This window comes from Mytilus edulis, chromosome 9, assembly GCF_963676685.1.
Source record: "Mytilus edulis chromosome 9, xbMytEdul2.2, whole genome shotgun sequence".
In the NCBI taxonomy this organism is placed as follows: domain Eukaryota; kingdom Metazoa; phylum Mollusca; class Bivalvia; order Mytilida; family Mytilidae; genus Mytilus; species Mytilus edulis.
In genome coordinates, this window is record NC_092352.1 from 49,743,912 (window position 1) to 49,749,854 (window position 5,943).

Here is a 5,943-nt window from a genome sequence, read left to right on the forward strand (position 1 = left end):
AGAAAACCCAAATAAAGTTCAGTAGCTGCTTCCTTACCGTGTACGTTTTGTTAGCAGGCGGAAATGATTTTGTATTCATTTTGTATTAAATTTATGACTACTCAACACATTGCCAACTCGCAGTGCGCCACTCAAAAAATTTCTCTAATTATTACAACTTGCATCACTTTATCAAACTCGCAACACTAAAAAATAAAAGAAAATAACAAAGTACCACCACAGTGACTGACAAATGTTTAAATCGTCATGTCTTCTTCTTCTCTGAGTTACTTCCTCCGTTCTAGAAGCACCTGTGTAACACCGACACATATACTACTAATTAGACCTTTTAACCTATGGAAGAAAAACTGACAAACTAATCAAAACAGTCAACACAATACAACAGTACATAGAAATCGTTTGAGAATCAAAACACAAGCTGTGTATCACCATAAACATTTCAAATAGTCTTCATGCTGCGCTCGGGATTTTTCTAGTCAAAAAAGACATTCTATAAATGTACTTTCGTTGATTGGTTGACTTTTATAAACCATTTCGTTGTTCAAATATTTTGTCATTATAATTGCTTAATGATTGCTTGACTTCTCGTAAAATAATATGATTCTCGTCATACAATAATGAAACTGTAAGGATCATCATAAAATATAAACATTAAAGTAGTCACAAAGCTTTATATCCCTTTGAATTAAAAATGAATGGCACCCTTGTTATATCTCTTGTATTTTGAATTTTTATTATTATTTGACTGTAGGTTTTAGTATAGGGATAAGTCAAAAGCCTATGACCTGGGTTGAAAGCTTCAATTACTGTAAACTTAGTACCGAAAAAGATGTCTAATTGTTTAACGCCAGATATACCGCATGGGGAAGTGGAGTATATCTTAACACAAGATGGATGATTCACAAAGGTAAAGTTAATGATTTACAGCACCAATTGCATTGTTTTGGTAGAAACAACATTACAACATCACTTTCATTCATTCATGTGCATGTATGTCGCAAAAGCAATCGCTGAGCCTTCATACGAAGTCTCTTTGCAAATTGTTCTGAAACACTTAGTCAAGTATTCTAAATCTTCTAGGTTGTAAAGAGATGCGTTTGACTTTGACTCGGTACTAACTTGACAAGGAGTAGACCAATTTTCAATTCAATGGTTATTGGTTCTTTCCGGGTACACAAGCTTCCTTTACCAACAGTTATAACCAATTGCCATGACATACTAGTAGCCAAATTTCTGAAACAAACAGAAAGACCGGTATCTATAATAGTAAAATCTCAAAGTCTCAAAGTCCAATAATTGGATGAATAATTTAAAAGCAGAAAATGTTAAAGCTCTCTAAATAGCAAAAAAAGAAACATATTATTAACATAATTAACAGCGCATCTGTATTTGGGCATGCACATGCGAATTTTGCAAAAAAAAAAAATACAACTGACTTGACTCAATAGATCGGTACGAAGCACAAACAAAACCGACCAATATAAAAACAATAGCCACATAGCGTCAACATTTTTTTCTGTTACAAAAGTGCTGGATTAAGAAATATAAAGTTTAACAATGTTTGAGACATCCCTGCAAACATATGCATATGGAATCAACGGACAATTTTAAAATCCCTAGCCAGTAAAAAAAAGAACATTAACGATAAAAAAGAAAAAAAAAGTGGATTCCTTTTATATTAAATGTTGGAAAAAGAATAGTGACGTTATTATGCCAGCGTCTCAAGTAACTTGGATTCCACTTTCATCTAGATGCTTTTATGTGAAGCAATAAGTCTTATCAGAAAAAAGCAGAACATTTCTGCTCATTTATGCTGCAGTATATACAAGTTCTGCTACTCATCAATCCTTCTCCTTTAAAACGATAGATTTCATAGCTCACATAAAAAATAAGACATTGAACACTTCCAATTCCACAGTGTATAGAAATAGACGAAGGGACATATAAGTATATACTATTATAATATATTTTAGGCTGTTACAAAAGTTCAGATACAGTTGACAGTAAAAACGTTCAGGCCATAGCAAATAACTCACCATCACTCTGTTCTGATCAATGTGAAATGAGTTTACATTTTGCACTAAAGGTAATTTATAGATATATTTTAAATATCTTTTAAATCTGCTGCCTACTTGTTTGTAATAAGTAATTTCGATGGATATTGTATACATTTTATTGCAAAGAGATTTCATATTCTTTTGCATGACGACTACACAGGCAATTTATTCCAAAGTGATTTCAACATGAGAATCACGTGATATTCACGTTGTCCATACCACGTGAGTAGAACGTGAAACGAGCAGAAACGTAATATTCACGTTGTGTATAATGCCACATGATATCAACGTGATAATACAACGTGATAGTCACGTTAAATATATACCACGTAAAGTAATGTGAAAAATCTTCATGTGAAATTAAAGATAATATTTACACGTTAAAATCATGTTAAAAAGATTATATGTTAAATTAGCACAATATTTTCCCGTTAAAGTAACGTGAAAAATCTTCATGCGAAATTAACATTATATTTAAACGTTGAAATCAGGTTAAAACATTCATCTGTGAAATTAACACAATATTTTCACGTTTAAATCACGTTAAATTTTTTTCATATCATGATAATAACGTTACATTGCAACGTGAATATCACGTAAGCAGATTGAAACGTAATTACAAATGTATCACGTGAGAATATCATGTTTGTAAAATATACGTGATATAAACGTTTAACCGGTGTGATATACACGTAAGAAAAAACGTTGTTCTCGCGTGATGAGCACAAACGTAAAACACACGTTGGCAAAAATGCCTGTGTACATTGAATATCTGTTTCCACATAACTTTCCTAAAAAATAATTCCCGTGGGCAAATGTTTCGAAATGTGACTGTTTTGTTTTTTAATTGGGTTATTTTATTCTTTTATCTGAAATGAATATAAGAACCCAAAATTGCCTTAAAATCTGTATTTCATATATATAATTAATGTTTGCCTGCGAATCTGCTGGATTATATAATTCCGATCTGCTACTGCAAAACAATTAATTCAGTCACGGTCACAGTAATAATAGGGTCATGTATTACTTTCATTGCTATTTACAAATACACATAAACGCAATTATAAACTAGAAGTGTTGTAAGCAAACATTAAGCTTTAATAAAAGAAACTTAAAAGATAATTGACATAAAAACTACATAGCAGATGGACTTTGCCTTTATATAGTGAAGATTTTGAGGAAATGGTCAAAATCTGATTTAGCGGTAAGGGTTAGAACGGGTAAAAAATACAGACTGTAGTGTCTACAAAGTTTGCTGAAGGAGAATGCGAACATGAGTCTGATAATAGAATTGGAAGTTAACATTAGCATTATACCTGTATCAATTAATCTGTATTTGTATAATTCTGAAAAAGGACTCAAAATTGCCGAGTAAAACATCATGATGTGTGTGCGCCACTTGGAACTTAGACTCAAAATAGCTCTAAAACTTTCCATGGTTTTACAATTTATTGCACTGCTTGACAATGAATTGATAAAATTTTCAGTTGTATTTGGTTTGAAGTTCTTGATGATCTGTTATTAAATCAAATATGATATTCAGTGGAAATGGATAGCAGATCGTTCAATATTTTGGACAATAGTACAAGACGCTGTTCTCTCCTATTTTCCACAAGAGGTTTAAAACCAAGGTCATTCGTCATTGAGATGACACTATTTGTTCGCCTTTAGTCCGTTCATAGGAATCTAGCAGCCTCATTGTACTCTCTATGCGGTTCATATCTCCCTGTCGATATGGATAAAAATGTGGTGTAAAAAATTTAAATCCTGGTATTAATGAATTAATTCAAAATTGGTCGAACAAGAGAAATTAAGGCAGTTTATTAAATTGTTTGTTGCAGTGTTTTATTATCCTTCTGTTAAATCCCAATGTAGAGTAAATACTTTATTGCAGATTTTATTTATGTGAGAGAACCATTTAGAAAACGCTCATGGTAATAAAAATGTACGTAAATACTGATTTTTACTTACTTGTTTTAGAACATGAATTCTGAGATTATAACCAGTGTATAACTGGGACTTGCTTGTGTGAATTGACTTTTGTTAATTATCCCTGAAAATATCTTTATACCATTTCCAACATATTATTGGTAGTTCAACTGGTGTTTATGCTTGAACTCCATACACATTATGGCAAAGGTGACATCAGACAAATGCAAGTACACGTGTGTTGGTTCTAAGGATGACAGTTGTGGTGATAGACTACATTACTCTGTATACAGTCATGTGACAGGTAATTTTGTTTTTACATACAATTGAATCTCATAAGGCATTTGTTTGTCAAACTTAAGAATTAACTGTAGATGAGGGATAAACTTAACGGAAAGACACAATAAAAAAGGCACCAAACTTCACTGTTAACCCAGAAACGGTAATAATAGGTATATAATATACACTTTTAGACCAACTAACTATCAAGCAAGTAAGACTTATCATCGAATTTGTACGTATACACGAGGCCCACAACTGTTCCAAATATGAAGCCGGATCTGTCACCCTTCTGAAGCACCTGAGATAACACGGTTTTAATGGGTTTCGTGTTGCTTAGTTTGTTGTTTTTTATGTTGAGATTTTTAGAATGTTGTTTGTCTTTTGGGTGTTTTTCGTTTTCTGCCATAGCATTGTCTTCATATCGACTTATTAGTTGGACGTTTATCTTGGTAGTATCTTAAGTCCCTCTATTATAAAACAGTGACGTTCGAAGATTGCCGCCAACATTAACTTAAACAATAATTCCCAAATACCAAATTTCAAAACAGCAACTCCCGATGCTGTTGACTATGAATACCCTCATACACTTATGGCGGGTTATTTTTGCAATATATCCAAAATACTTTTGAAGAAACACAAGACACATTTAACTGTTTAAATACTGAATTAACTTGTGGCTAGAGTTAAACAAATTTTAGAATATCTCAAAATAAACTTAAACACTTATTATAATGATATTTATTTCATTGTATGAACTTTCATTTTTAAAATTAAGAGCAAAATATGCTTTCTATCAGGGTCAAAAGAGAAAAAATATGTGAGTTAAAGGTTATTTGATTTAGAAAAAAGGGTAAGAAATTAAAGTAGTAATTTTGTTTATTGATTTGATGGAGTAGATGGGGATCAACTGTAATGTTGTCACTTTCAAAGTTTACAATAAATTCCTTTAAACTACAAACAATCAGCATACTAGTATTCGAACTGACGTGAATAATGTAAGCTCAATTTGGTTACGGAAAAAATGTATGATATAAGTAACGAAGTTTTCAATGATGAATAATATTTATTACCAAAAGCTATCACGATTATGGGTCATGGATTATCCTACCGGTCAGCAATTAATCGATGTTCACTTCATGGTAATTCCTTACCAACAGTCAACGAAGATGGTGTGAACAACTTGGAGGAAGGAAAAATGTACTGGACAAATATTCACAGGCGTACATTCCTAAAATGGATAAAAGACGAACCGGTTAAGCAGATTTTCTGTAAGTTCATACACATGAAAAAAATGTAAGCATCATACTACTACATTAGGGAGAAAATCTGTCATAACATTTGGAAACACATTTACTATCAGTTTTTTTAGAGAATTTTTACAATTGTATTGAATTTCTTTATTATATCAAATATAAGAAACACGATTAGACACAAGCCTTTGTATGGTCCACAGTATTTAGAAAAATGGAATATACATGTTAGTCAGATTACTATTGATTGTTTTAATAATAAATTTAAGGTTGCACTTCATTCATATGTAGTAATATATATCTTTCGCAAAACAAGTGTACTACATCCATGTAATTAATTTGCTTTTATATTTCAGATAAAGTGCAAGCTTCCTTGGGATGGTTACTTGTTTTAAGAGAGACAAATGGGAATGTGCAATATATTC

At 31.8% G+C, this 5,943-nt stretch overlaps 1 long non-coding RNA gene across 1 annotated transcript; it reads left to right on the forward strand.

The window, feature by feature from the left end:
- The first annotated feature begins 757 nt into the window (after positions 1-757).
- On the forward strand, positions 758-4,376 carry LOC139490349 (uncharacterized). Its single transcript, XR_011656295.1, has 3 exons — positions 758-907; positions 1,974-2,086; positions 4,152-4,376. It is a non-coding gene; the product is annotated as an uncharacterized lncRNA (long non-coding RNA).
- The last annotated feature ends 1,567 nt before the right edge of the window (positions 4,377-5,943 follow it).